This window comes from Gastrolobium bilobum, unplaced genomic scaffold (assembly GCF_033153095.1).
Source record: "Gastrolobium bilobum isolate Gb01-03AN ecotype WA unplaced genomic scaffold, APGP_CSIRO_Gbil_v1 utg1608, whole genome shotgun sequence".
Taxonomy (NCBI): Eukaryota; Viridiplantae; Streptophyta; class Magnoliopsida; order Fabales; family Fabaceae; genus Gastrolobium; species Gastrolobium bilobum.
Window position 1 is genome coordinate 468,133 of NW_026898739.1, and position 15,327 is coordinate 483,459.

The window sequence follows — 15,327 nt, forward strand, 5'->3', positions numbered from 1 at the left end:
GATTTTATTAATCTCATGTTAAAGGAGATAATTATCTTATGTTATAGAGATAAATTAGTGAGCTCCACCACCTAAAAAAAGAAAAAGAAAAGAAAAAAATGATATAGTTATCGAAGAGTGTGTAAAAAAAAAAACTTACGTCATGTGACATAAGAATAATTTTTCCCATACAAAAAAGGTGGTCGTGTTAAGAAGATAAGGAAAATTTTAATTTATGTAAAAAGATGGTCGAATCAGCTATATTTGCTTTGTTTATAAATATACGAGGATATATTCAAGAAATTATATATATATATATATATATATATATATATATATATATATATATTAAAATAATTTGTAATTTAATTATGTCTTACCGATAAGACATAGTTATAATATTAAAGTTTTTTTTCTCTTTCTTCAGAAATTTAACTATGTCTTACCAGTAAAAGATAGTTATAATATTGAAGTTTTTTTTTTTCTCTTTTACGTCAGCCGACAAGTCTCTGAAAAGTTATTAAGGAGAGAGAAAAAAATAACTTTAATATTATAACTATATCTTACGGTAAAACATAGTTAAGTTTCTAAAGAGAAAATAAATAACTTTACTATAATAACTATGTCTTACCAGTAAGACATAGTTAAAGTGTGTGATTGCACCAATCTTTAAGAGCAGTCGTTGTTCATCCGCTATATATATATATATATATATATATATATATATATATATATATATATATATATATATATATATCCTTTGACACCAGTGTCAAATTTTAAAATTTGACACTAAATCCTAACATTTGATTTTCGACAGTCAACAATTATCATTTATTGGAAATTAATGATTAATTAATAAGTTTGATTCTCAATAAATAATAACCGTTGATTGACGAAAATCAACGGTTTGAATTTGATGTCAAATTTTAAAGTTTGACACGTCAAAGGATCCTATCCCTATATATATATGGGTTATGTTTATCTCCTTTTACATGAGATAAACAACTCTCTTACACACACAAAAAGGGGTTGGGTCCCACCACTTTTTTCTCTCTCTCTTTTTACCTGTGGGTCCCACTTATACTTTTATTTTTACAACATGAGGTAATTTTTTTTCCTACAACATAAGAAAAATATATCCCTATATATGATTATATTTTCTTATGCAAATGGAGATAAATTATCTCATGTTGCACTCACAAACTGATGTGGGTTACACTGTACAAGAAAAGAGAAAAAAAATTAAAGTAGATCTCACACTTTTTTGAATGTGTAAGAGAGACTTGTTGTCTCCTATCACAAGAGACTAATATTTTCATATATATATATATATATATATATATATATATATATATATATATATATATATATATATATATAGGGGCAGGATATTCTTACACCGGTGTAAGAGTTACAAGTCTTACACTCAATCTTGACCATTGATCCACTTGTATCTAATGACTCACATTACTAAAAAATTTGAGCCCTTAAATATAAGTGGGATCAGCGGACAAGATTGAGAGTGTAACTTACACTGGTGTAAAATGATCCTCACCCATATATATATATATGGGATTTGATTTTCTCATGTTGCATGAAAAGTAATTCTCATGTTGTGACTCAACTAGTGGTGGGCCCCATATTTATTAAAAAAAGGAAAAGAAAAGAAAAATTTTGCACGCAAATCGAAGGGTCACTATATATATATATATATATATATATATGTTCTCAACATAAATTAATTGATTTATCACATACAATAACTGTTATCATACTGCTTCGTTTACAAGCTCATGCAACATGTTACAAGCTCATGCAACATGCATGCTGTCATGCAAGATCAGTTATTTTCTGTTATGCAGTTGTAACCATTTCCAGACTTTGTTAGATTAGTTTGTTGAGTTTGTTTTTTTCTGTTTACTTGTAATATCACTGATATAATATAAGTATCACTTTTTTACAGTTTTACGCCATAATGAAAATCGCATGTTCATACACGGCTGGTAGACTGCCGACTTTAACGTGCATAGAAACTATTGGTTAACGTCAAGACTATAATCAGATACGTATTTATGTGCATAGAAGAAAAAGAACATACAACTAAGATAAAATATGTTGCATATTATTATAGGTTATACAACTAATAGTGAAATGATTTTTTGCCCACTAATTATTTTGACACCTTTTCTCATATTTACATTTTACTCATTTTAGGAGAAAAAAAATATAACTCAAAATAAAAGCAGTGTAAGAATAATATTATAGAAATAATTAAAAAATATTATTAATTCAATTGATATAATTCACATATTATAAGCTTATAAATTAGAAGTTAGAACAATATCTGGTGGACGTCAATATCAAATATATCATCTAATATTTGTGTAATATGACAAAATCAGAATTTGCGTGAAAAAATAATCCGATAAAACTTGTAATTAAATAGTAAATTTTTTACAAATATTATATGATTTGTGTGTAATTAAGTAGGCATGATATCATTATCTTATAAAGTAACACCTTTTTAAAGTCTAACCCACCCACCCAAACATAGAACAAAGCCAGATGGCAGATTCATTTAATCAGGAGAGTACAGAGCCAAACCAATTAATGGGTACCAAAACACACAACCCACCCAACCATGCCAACCCTTTATGCCAGTGTGAGCCCCATAAAGTACTCAAGTAGTACACCATAATTGAAAAAGATTTCTTCCATAACTCCTTTGCTTTATGAGAAATGATACATGCAAAGACAAGAAGCTTTCAACACATGTTAAAAGTGGTTGAGAAACTTTAGGACGAAATAAATGGAAAAAATCTACTATGCTACAGTAATAACTACGACGGATCAATAGGAATACGATAATTTGGCGGAAAAATTTGTGAGAAGAAAAAAGAAAAATAATTTTAGTATTATAACTATGTATTTTTTAAAATACATATTTATAATACTAACGTCGCACCCGGTGTTTGTAGCGACGGTGGTATCGGTAAATGAAAATTGGGCGACTACTCCTAGCCCTAGGAATGGTCGGGTAAGGTAGGATTTGCCGAATCCAACTCTTACGTATCCCTCAAAAGTAAAAGCTTCACCTATCCTTGTCTGTCCCCGTGTGTGTTTTAAGGATAATAAATGAACTTGGGCAGCAAAAAAAATAAAAATAAATCAATAAATAAAATAAAAACATTACAATCCGCACTCCACCTTTATCGCCCTAAACATACGAATTGATACTTTAAGTAAAAATGTATACAATATCCAAAAGCATTCTTAAAATTAATCAATCATCTCATATAAATTAAAGTATGTTATGATGAGTATTTAGTAAGTGAAATTCGTTGTCTTTTGCAAAGTCGTATTACTTGATATAAATAAATATTTACTTCATTATTGAGGAAATCAAATATTATGCTTATTTCGATAAAGAATATAGAACAAGGAAGGATAAGATAAAAGGTGTGCATGACAATCATTTTGTTCCCTAGCACTATTTCTGAAAAGAAACAATTCTTTTCTATTTCTGTGTCTTGAAATAATTTCTGAGAAAAAAATGTGTTTGATAACATGTTCTATTTTTATTCTGGGAATGAGAATTGCGTTTGATGACACAACAAATAATATAATAAAAAATAATTCCTATTAAGCATAATTTTTTTTGGATCATCACTTTCCTTTCCATATGGTGTGATGGTGGTGGTGGTGGCGGCGTGGTGGTGGTAATGGTGGCGGTGGCAGCAGTGGAGGTGGCGTGGTGATGGTGGTGGTGGTAGTGACGACAATGGTTGTGGCGATGATGGCGACATAGTGGTGGTGGTAATGGTGGTGATGGTGGCGGCATAGTGGTGGTGGAGTGATGGTGATGACAGTGGCTGCGACGATGGTGGTGATGGCTGGTGGCGTATTAGTAGTGGCAGGGTGGTGGTGGTGACAGTAGTGGCTGCGACGGTGATGACAGTGACAGTGGCTACAACTGCGGCTATGGTAGTGGTGGTTGGTGATGATGGTGGAAGTGGTGGTGGTCGTGACAACAGCGGCTGTAATGATGGTGGTGGTGGCATAGTGGTGGCAAAGACAATGGCTAATACTGCGGCGATGATAGTGGTGGTTGGTGACAGTGGTGGAAGTGGTGGTGGTCGTGACAGCAGTGACTACGATGATGGTGGTGGTAGTGGTGGCGATGATGATGGTGGTGGTGATGGCAGTGGCTACGACGGTGGTGGTGGTGGTGATGGTGTTGGTGATGACATGGTGGTGGTGGTGACGACAGTGGTTGCGACGATGGTGGTGATGGTTGGTGACGGTGGCGATGGCGTGGTGGTGGTAGTGATGGCAGTGGTTGCGACAATGGTGGTGGTAGTGGTGGCGGTGGCGATGACATGGTGGTGGCATAGTGGTGGTAGTGATGGCAGTGGCTGCAACGATGATGGTGGTGATGGCATGATAGTGGTGATGGCAGTGGCTGCGACGATGGTAATGGTGGTGGAAGTGGTGGTAGCGATGGCGTGGTGATAGTAGTGGTGGTGGTGGCATGGTGGTGGTTGTGACAACAGTGGCTGCGATGATGGTGGTGGTGGTTGGTTATGGTGATGGTAGTGGTGGCAGTGGCGGTGGCATGGTGATGATGGCGGTGGCATCGTCATCGTGATGGTGGTTGTGGTGACGACAACATTGGTGGTACAACGACGGCGACGACGATGATTGTCGTGTTGGGATGATGGTGGTGATGATGATAGTGATAGTGGTGAAGAATGATGGAGATAAATAAGTGTTTATCTTTTTGTGCTAGGAAACAAAAAAGCAAAAATTTTTTGATTTTTTTTTCTGTTCCATAACACAAAAAATAAACCGGTTCATCCCAGGAACAAAAAAATAAACTGGTTTTACCAAACGAGTTTTCTATCTATTTCTGCTCCCGGGAACAGAAATTAGAAAAAATAATTCCATGAAGGTTGTCATGCACACCCAAATCTACATTCCTTCGTGGGCTATAGCAAGCACCCCAGGTGAGGTGAGACCAGCAGAGAGGTACTCATAAATTAAGGTTGGCATGTCAAGCTTATATATATGCCTTGCAGGTGAGGTGAGACCAGCGGAGAGGTACTCATAAATTAAGGTTTGCATGTCAAGCTTATATATATATGCCTTGGGATTTTCTGATGTTATATATATATATATATATATATATATATATATATATATATATATATATATATATATATATATATATAATGTTTGTCATTTTTAATGAAACTACATTATTTTTGTGTGCTTTTTACATTCTCTCTCCTCCACTTTCTTTTTATTTTAAATTTTATTAAAATAACAAAATACATCAAAATGACGTAGTTTCATTAAAAATGATATAAAATTGTTTAATTTAAAATGACAAACACTAGACCTATATATCACTTCTCTTATTTATTTATTTTTTAGTAGACATCACTTCTCTTATTTTTTTTATGACTATGGGGGCATTTGCTCACTAATCGCTTGAACATTCTTTTTATTAACGTCGCACTGTATATTAATGATAATTAAGTGTCATATTTTGTATAATTAAAAATAAATGATTTTTTTACCTTTTCATGGATTATTACATGTCATAATTGTTGAAAATCGACACATACAGACAAATCGAAAAATAAAAAGAGAAAGGGAAGAGAGAAATTAACACAATGATTTACTCTGGTTCATCCAATGCAGGCTACATACAGCTTGTCTGTAATATATTCACCTTACTGCCACTCGGTATAAATCACTCGGTTTACAAGGGAATATAAAATAGATTTTGAAAATCCTAACAACAGCTATTCATGGGCCCAAGTCCAAACTAGTAAAAGAAAGTTATAATAAGTCAGAGGCCCGCAACAGTATCACACCTCTACGGGGCCCTAGTTGGCTTTTTGCTAACCCCGCCAACAAGAACCCTAATCAGTATGCTAAGAGCCTGTTTGGATCCTCTCTTTTTAAGTTAAAAGCTACTTATAAGCTAAAGCTGAAAAAAAGAGCTTAAAAAAAGGTAAAAGCTGTTTGGTGATTACATACAAAATTTAGCTTAAAAGCTCAAATTAAAAATAAATTGTTTGGCAAAATAACTTCATAAGCACTTTTTCTAATAAAAAATTATGATAAAGGGTATATTATCAAATAACCTCTAAACTATCACTATATTCACAAAAACAAAAATACTATGAGAACAAATTTGCCAGTAGTGGAGCACAATTAAGAAATCATCAATAGTCGGTTACAAAAAAAGAAAAAAGAAAAAAGAAAAAAGAAAAAAAAGAAATCATCAATAGTCTTACAAATTGTCAAGTGGTACTCTATTCACATTAAATCACCTATTTCTATTTTTGATTTATGCTGATGCTATTTGATTTCGAACTCTATCCATATAACCATTATCTGTTATTCTTCTATGACTATGAATACTCATTTCTTCATCAATATTACATTCTTCTTGACTCTCAGGAATATAATTAGGATTACGATCACACTTGTCAAACTTTTCGTCATCAACGCCACACTTTCTAATGAAGTTATGAAAGGATATTGTTGCAATAATAATTTTCTCCTGCTTGATTAATGAAAATGGCTCCATATCACATAAGATGTGCCATATGTTCTTCCAAACTCCAATCGTTCTCTCAATGACATGTCTTAGTGAGGAATGTGCATGATTGAAAACTTCTTGTAAACCATGTGGTTGACTGGAACCTCTAAAATCAGGAATGTGACACCTTTCTCCTTGAAATGGTGCTAGATACCCTTTCATGTTAGGATATCTAGCATCTACTACATAATCTTTCCCTAAAAAATTAAAAGGTTTATTTTTGGTTCGTACAAAATTTCAAATAAATAAATATAAAAATTAAAAAATTTGTATAAAAAATTTTAAATTGTACCTTCAGGAGAATGAGGGAACACACTTTTCATTTCTTCAAGCACAGATGAAAGAATACATGTGTCATGTGCAGTACCAGGCCAACCAACAACAACAAAAGTGAATATCATATCAAAGTTGCAAACTAACATGACATTATGTGTTGGGTATCATTTTTTACCTATAAAATGAATTTGTTCATTAGTAGGAAAAATGTCAAGAATGTGTGATCCATCTATAGCACCTATGCATCCTTGAAAAAAAGGCTAATATCTACTATCATCTCTAATTTACGAAGGAACTTCTTTAAACTGAAAATCTAGAGGCCTCACATTTTCCTTCGCCAGTGAACATAAACTATCTAGTACTTCACTACGCTTTCTACTTACCGTCTCTCATGATTTTCCAAATTTATTTTGGATATTTCTATGTCTCACTTTGTGCATATGTCCAAAGAAACATAGAAAGTGCCTCCAATGATGTCAATTCCCTAGATGGATGTAACCAACCCTTACTCACCAATATGTTTTCAAGTTCTAATACAACATTTGATTCTATCCTAAACATAATGTAACTTTCACCAGGAGTGTTTAAGGTTTCTCGAACCCAGTTTCATCCATCAGAATAATTAAATTGGTTACCTTGCTTCATCAAATATTTCATGTAATGTAAATATGCAATTGTTGCTGCTACATTCATTTCTCGATAAAACTTTGCACATTTTCTTCTTTTAACAATTCTTGATGATGATTCAGTTTGTCTAGATGCCATGTATTATCTTCTAATAAATTCTTACCTAAAAATGATAAAGGCCTAAAGCATAAGTATACAATAGTCCAAAAACATAAATATAATGTCATTCAAATATCAACCAGCATAGTTCAACATAGGAATAACATGTATCAAATTAGTCCAACATTTAACATGAGAATAGAAAATATAAAATCAAATTCCAACCTAATCACTGGAGTTTTTATCTAATTCATATTTGTACAAAATCCACCCTACGAGTTAATCAATTGATTCTGAAAAGGACATAATAATGATCCTTTCTTGTTGCACTCTAAGCAAATCTACTCCATAGAAAAATTGTTTGGCATCCAATTTTCTTTCAGCCCCTAATATTTTAAGTATTTTAATGCCATCAGAAATTGAAAATTGTCCACTAATTTCAGATGTTTGTAACATTTTAGCCGCTTCAGCTGCATTATGACTCTCTACTGCATTGGCCATTCTCTGTAATTTTTTTAGCATGCTTCCTGCAATCCCACTCTTTTGCTCACCCTTTGCCATTTTTTTAGTCATTTGTTTTGATACCATTTTTTTCCTCTTCAGTTGGTTATTTACTATAGGGCTAGCATCTTCATCAGGATTGTTCTTCATCCTCATATTCAACAATTTCCTCTAGAGTAGTTGGAGTGGTATTTATGGCACTACCTTCAATCGATACACTGATTGCTGGGGTCCATGCATGTTTACTTGTTTCCACTGTTTCCCCAAAGATAATTTTCAATTACTCACAAAATTGTAGTTCTTGATGTCGAAATCTTGCATATTTGACATTATCCTGTACAGTCATAAATGAGAAAGAAACTTTAGACAAATCCAAATTTTTAAATAAACATGAAATAAGTAAAAAATTATAATGCTTACTTTTATTTTGGCTTCCCACCATGTGTCATCAGCCACAATAGTTCTTGTCTCATGGTTCCATCCCAATCCTGTTTCTTTGCCCAATAATTGTTTCCATGTAGTCCAGTCATTCCTCAAACTATCTAACTTATTTTTCAATTGTTTTTGGGTATAGTTTTTATTAGCAAGTTTATTAAATTCATCAACTAGAGCTTCCCATCTCTTAGCTCTAAAGGCAATTCCTAGTTTTCCACTTGCATGTATCTCCTTTATACAAATTTCAAGTAAGATTTTTGTAATCATCGATCCCATTTTGCAGTGAGTACATCTTTGCTAGCCATAAACTGCAAACCAACAATTGTATATATGGACATGAGCAACCTTTACTTAAAAAGATAACAAACATTAATGGACCAAGCTAGAATTAGCTACCATTATAAATAAACAGAATGATTAGAAAACAAAGAACCCCCACAAAGGGGAAAAATCAAAAGAAATCAAGAACTAAAAAAATGATTAGAAAAGTAAAAGAAAAAGCAAAGCATAAATGAACTATGTGTGGATTGCTGCGATAATGGGAATTTTGGGCCACAATAGCATCATTTCACTGTTCGATTCTCTAAGGCTAGCATTCTGCATCCATCGCTGAATAATAATTTGGTGAGTGTTCTTTTGTTTAGTGTTCTTTTTTTATTTGTGTGAGGATTGGTACTGATCACAAGTCATTGATCCCTCCATTAGACCCATGCAGTTAAGTGACTTTTCCTGCGTATCTGAATCTCTTTTTCCTTACTGACCCTGAGAATGAAAAATGGTTATCTATTTCATTATAATTATATGGTGGTGAATATCATAGCTATTAGCTAATGTTTCCTTTGAAGCTTTCTTTCTGAGTTTCTTTTGGAGATTTCATTTTTACTTGATGAAAGTGGCAGATGAATTTGAGCAGCAAGTAGATGGTGCGACTAAGTTAGAAGGAAATTTGCTGGAGGAGGTTTGTGTTGTGTGTGGGGGTTTCTGTTCGTCTATTTTTGTAGCATTAGGCTTGTGCTTTTTCCATTCTAGTTGGTTTGCCCAGTTCAACCAATTGAATTCTGAAAGGTCTGGCTCAGTTCATAGCTAATGACTAAAAAGGTCAAAGCCATTCAACAACTGGCTTAACCAGCTGCCAAAGTGGAACCAATTTAGGTATTAAGTGAGCCTTAGAATTGCTAATTATTACGCATAAGTATCAAGCTAACTATTGAGCCTATAAAATTTCAAATTTGTACCTAATATGAAGGCCTAGTGGAGCCTATTCAATATTGTGGATATTATGTAAATATTCATGAGCATAAAACCTCAATTGAATTACTTAAGTAAGGAACAACTACTAAATACATCGTTATGGCATTGAAATGTCCTCTCTTCTTGGCTTTGGTGATCCAAAAAGATGGAAATTTGTGCTGCTATAATCGATATTAGACTGGGTTTTCATGTTTTCTACTAAGCTCAATTTATTTTTTCAGCTCCCTTTACACTATTCGAATATGTATTTATATGTTGACTTCTCTAGGCTTGCCTTGTGCGTGCAACACTTGTATAGTAATAAAATATGGTATAATTTGAATTTATTAATGCAATAGTTGGGAGCCTAACAACTAATGTTAGTCGATATCCTCTTTTACAGGTGTATAGTTAAAGTTTCAATATTCCTACCCCATAAAAAACAAACAAAATAATAAAGCATGATAATTCAACAAACAGTAAAAAAACCCCGCAGAACCCATGAACATAAGACAAAAACCACAAGTACAAATTAGAACCCAACAACAAACTTGTGATTTTTGCGTCCTGACATTGCTCTATTAGAGACCTACAAACAGTTCCCCAATTCAATGGACCAATACCATAGCAATCTCGTGAACTAATCCTAGAATTCACCATCTCGTCAACTAATCTAAGTGGGTGAAGTTGAAAATTGGTAGAGGAAGAGAGAGTGAGAAAGAAAGAACCTTCGAGAACAGATTGAAGCCCAGAGAGATCTGAATAATAGAGGAAGAGAGAGTGACGATGATGGGCAGCGCTGCAAACACGAAAAACTCATACCTCAACATTCGAAAGACTTCTCATTTTGCAAAAGAAGCTAATAAGAGCTTTTAAAAAACTTTTTTCATAAGAGATTTTTCTTTGTTATAAAAAAAGAGCTTTATATTATAAGAGCTTATCTTAAAACCTGTTTGGCCTAACTTCTCCTTATAAATAGCTTTTGGCTTAAAAAGAGAGGATCCAAACAGGCACTAGGTATAAGCCATACCCAATAATAGTGTCATTACTTCTCCTTTTTTCATTTTCAAAAATAATGGTCACTAATGATTCAATATTCTTTACAATCTCCTTTGCGAGAAATCAATAGCAATTTCCTACCTTCGTGTGAGAACCCATTTTTCTAAGAAAAAAGAAGAAGAAAGGAGAACTAACTCATACCTACTCTCCTTCACTCCCCTATTCAGTGGAGGAGCCATGTTGAAACCAACAAATGTCTTGGCACTGGCTAATTTTGAAAAATGGTTGATTTCCTATTTATAGAACTATGTAACATAGTATAAAACTATGGAAATAACAGCTTCTTCCATGGCTTCCTCTATAGCTAGCACTGACTGATTTTTTTTTTCAGGAATTGATATTTGGCACTAGCTAAAACCTTTTTTTGGCTCTGCCACTGCCCATACTGCTACCCTTTGCCTCTGGCACAATAACTTCTTCTTTTCTTCATAATTTAATAGAAACAAGATAACTATTTCTTTTACACACGATTCCCTAAGTGTATATACAACCTCCCCCTTCCTCATCAGAGAATCATACCACCTTTTTAACCCATTTTCACCCTCTACAAGTTAGGGCTGAACACCACCTTACCATTTCTTTCACTTGCATATGAAGGGGGCTGCTTGGAACTCCAAGATAGACAATTAAAGAAGGAAGAGACAAAGAGCTCCATAGGCTCTAGCTATTTTCCAATTGCAAAAGAGAACGAGAAGTAAAAGTTCAAAGAGACTAAGTTACGGTTAAAGCTTCAACAGGTAAATTATGGAACTACTTCTATATGCATTCTATTATAACTTGGACCTATACTTAAAGAGTACATGCGTGTGTCTAATCAGGTGTAAATCATTTTAATTAAAGGAGAAAGTTAAGACATACATTGTTGTTGTTTGAGAATTCTTTGACTATCCACGAAACCCAATATTTATTCATGCATGGAGTTGATGAAAAGGCTTATAGCATAGTTGCATGTAGAATTCTAGCCTTAGGAGACATTCTATGGTGTGTAAGACTAGCTCTGATGGGGGTCTTTGGACTTGGGAGACCCTGAGGTACCGATGCAGTTGAAATTTGAAATTCGAGCACTATTCGTTGGCTTTTCTTATTGCAGCGAGCAGTCTCTTGAGAATAAGGCTTGTTGGAGTTGCTCGCTAGTAACATCGAGCAGTCTAGCAAACAGGCCCTGTTAGTGATACCATCTCTGGCCTTTCTCGTTGGTGCATCTCAAAGTTTCAAAATTATGACACCATTTAAAAAAATTATAGCGAGATTAATGTGTTATTTAGTGCAATACATGAGAATATGTAAAATATTTCTACGAACTTGTTTGGAATGGTGATAAGTGATGACAATCGCCACCATTGGTATGTGAGAGGATCTTTCCTCTTTGATCCCAGAATGCCAAAATGCCCTCGCCTTCATATTTAGGGATTAATGTTTCTCATGTGATGTGAGACAAAATCATCTCTTATACATTAATAAAAGTAGTGGCGGAGTCAAGATTTTTTTATGTGGGGGGAAAAATCAAATATATAGGCATGTCGAAGCAAAAGAATTTTTCCAACGACCTTTAAAAGTATCATCAAATGACTGGTAGAAGATCTAAACCACATCCACATACAACAAGTAGTCAATTACAAAATCACAAAAGAAGAGATCCAATTATCCAACACACACATACACAAAAATGGAAATGAATAAAGAAGAGAAGATTTTTTCCTCCATCTCCGCAAGCTCCATCACCTCTTCCTTACTTCTCTCTTTTTCTCTTCTTCCATCAACTCCCACGATGTCCTTTTGATATGTAAGCATGACAAATATTTCAGTAAAACCATGGCATGACCTGTAAAAAAAGAATGGCTAAATAACAACACAAGAAGGGGGGGTGAAATGTGAAACTTTTATTTTCATTTTCTTAAAAATCATGATACAATATGTAGTGCATAAATCTAGAGATTTTTTCTTAGAATTTGATTTTGAGAAAAAAATCTATAAATACCATACCTTGAGTCCTTATTCATAGTTGTTCAAGAATTAACAGTACAAACAATATACTTTTGAATCTTTTTTCACTTGAAAACTTTGACTTTGATGTTAACTTTGCACATTTGAATTACTTCTTCACTTTTGCATATTGCCTTAATCTTTTAACTTCATTTGAGACTTGTTGCACTGCCTTCTAATTTGTGCATCCATGTTAAGCTTGTTGGTGATTTGTAATTATCAAAACTTCAAGTATATAAGCTTGGAAACCTATGGTTCAACATGACCTTAAATGGCCTAGCTAATAGTAGATGTCAAAAAGAAGTGAAAAGATCAAATAATAGTAACTCAGTTGGCGCAAGAGAAGTGAGTAGGTGAGAGTGAGGGTATGTGTTCGATTCTTTCCACTACAGTCTTTGAAAGAAATTTAAAGTCTTAATTCCAGAACCTATCTCAAATCAGACTAATCATAAAACAAATATCTTAAAAAAAAAAAAAAAAGACTAAGGAGTGCCTAGCAAGGACTAACACAGGTTCCAAGAAACCAATGCAGTAATGATAAAGTAAGGCTCATATGGATTGTAAATGTAGAAATGTAATGACCAAAAAGGTCCACTATATTCTTGCGAAATAAAGTGGTGAGACGAAGTCACACAAAGTACCAGCTGAAGATATTTCCAATAAAAATTTACAGTATTTATCAATCCTTAATTAGTTGATAATCCTTTGCAAGCCCATCATCAGATGACCCAGCAACCACAATCGATAAATGTGGGATAATCTTTTGAATCAAGAACTCTATTTTTTTTTCAATATTTTTTGGGATTGCCCACCCTAGGCCCCTTTGTCCCTCCTCCATAAAAGTGTATGAGTTCATATGGAGCCATGTAAAAAATAAAAAATAAATATAGATTCAAACATTTTTATGTATATAGGAGATAAAATTATCTCATATAACATGAAAAATATTAACCTCTCGTACTTATTAATTAGTTATTAATAGCAAATTTGCAATTACGTTTTTATTTTTTCCTTGTTTGTCAGGAAGCTATTTGTATTTATGAAGTGCATAATGTTTCATGATAAATAGATATGCCCATGGGTATTGGGGTTTGGGATGCAGAGATTCTTTGACAATTTAGTAGTTTTAACATAGATATGTGTTATAATTTAAAAAAAAAAACATAGATATGTGTTATTGTTTCGAGTTGGTATTGTAACTGTTATTATTAATATTTAATACTGTTGTATCATATAAATTAAAGAATTTAATTGATATAGACAGTCGTTTAAAATAAAATTACACCAGCATCTAATAAAATTTTGACACATCATTATTTATTAGTTTTATTTTAATTAATGAGAATATGATATGATATGATAGGATAACATATAATTAATAATGTGTTAAATGATAAGTTATAATATCAATATAAAATTATTTTACGCTAATAATACATACCAATTCTTACCCTTAAGATCCAGTTTGCTTCTACACGAATCAAGGATGGATAAAGGTATTTAAGGATTTTTTTTTTTACTAATTAAATCTTATTTTATAACAGATATTCATTTTTCTAACTTTTACCTGTACAAAATTGTTTTCTACTTTCTTAAGTTTTATTAGTACAATATAATTCTGTTTATAAATCTTCATTTCGGAGTACGCTTCATATACAAAAATTCTGTAATATAAATTTAAACTATTAAATTTAATTAAAAAATGGTGAATGGAACCATCTATTCAAGTTGATGAAAAACACTTTACGTGAGTGCAATTGAAATTATTTAAAAATTATGATACATGTATTTTATGAATTAAATATGAAAGTTAAAACCTGATTCAGAGGCTTTTGTTTTTAATTTTTTAAAGGTGAAGAGAATAAAAAAAAAAAGTAGTAAAGAGATACTCTTTTATATTAATTTTTTTTTAAAAAAGTTGAATTTATAAGAAGGTGATAGAATTCTATTTCCCTGAGCGGCAAAGACCATATGACGTAACATAAAAGGAATTTTGTAAGGATGATAATAAATAATAAAAAGATAAAATAATAAAAAGTATAAGAAATATTTATCAAGTAACAATTGATTAATTAAAAATAAAAAATATTAATTAATAATTGACATCGTAAAGCATATATAAAACCTTAAATTAATACTTATTATCATTAAAATGTTTTTTATTTTCTAAATATATAATTACTATAAAAAACAATAAATTATGAAGCCTAATACAAATTAAACTTAGACATACAGTCAAGACTTTATTAACTTTACCTCTAACATTTTCATTCCATCGCAGTTAAATTTGCTTTTTCTATTAAACTAAAATTCGTTCTCTTAAGAGCTATTAAATATCTTAATTTGTTCTTCTTTTTAAGAATAATACATGTTATTTTTTTAAAATATTAAACTAAAATTTTAAAATTAAATTGTGTATTTTTTTAATAATTTTAAATATTTTTCTTTTAATTTATACTTTTAAAATATTTCATAAATTAAATAAAACAATATATAATATACGTGCTAGAATTCTATAA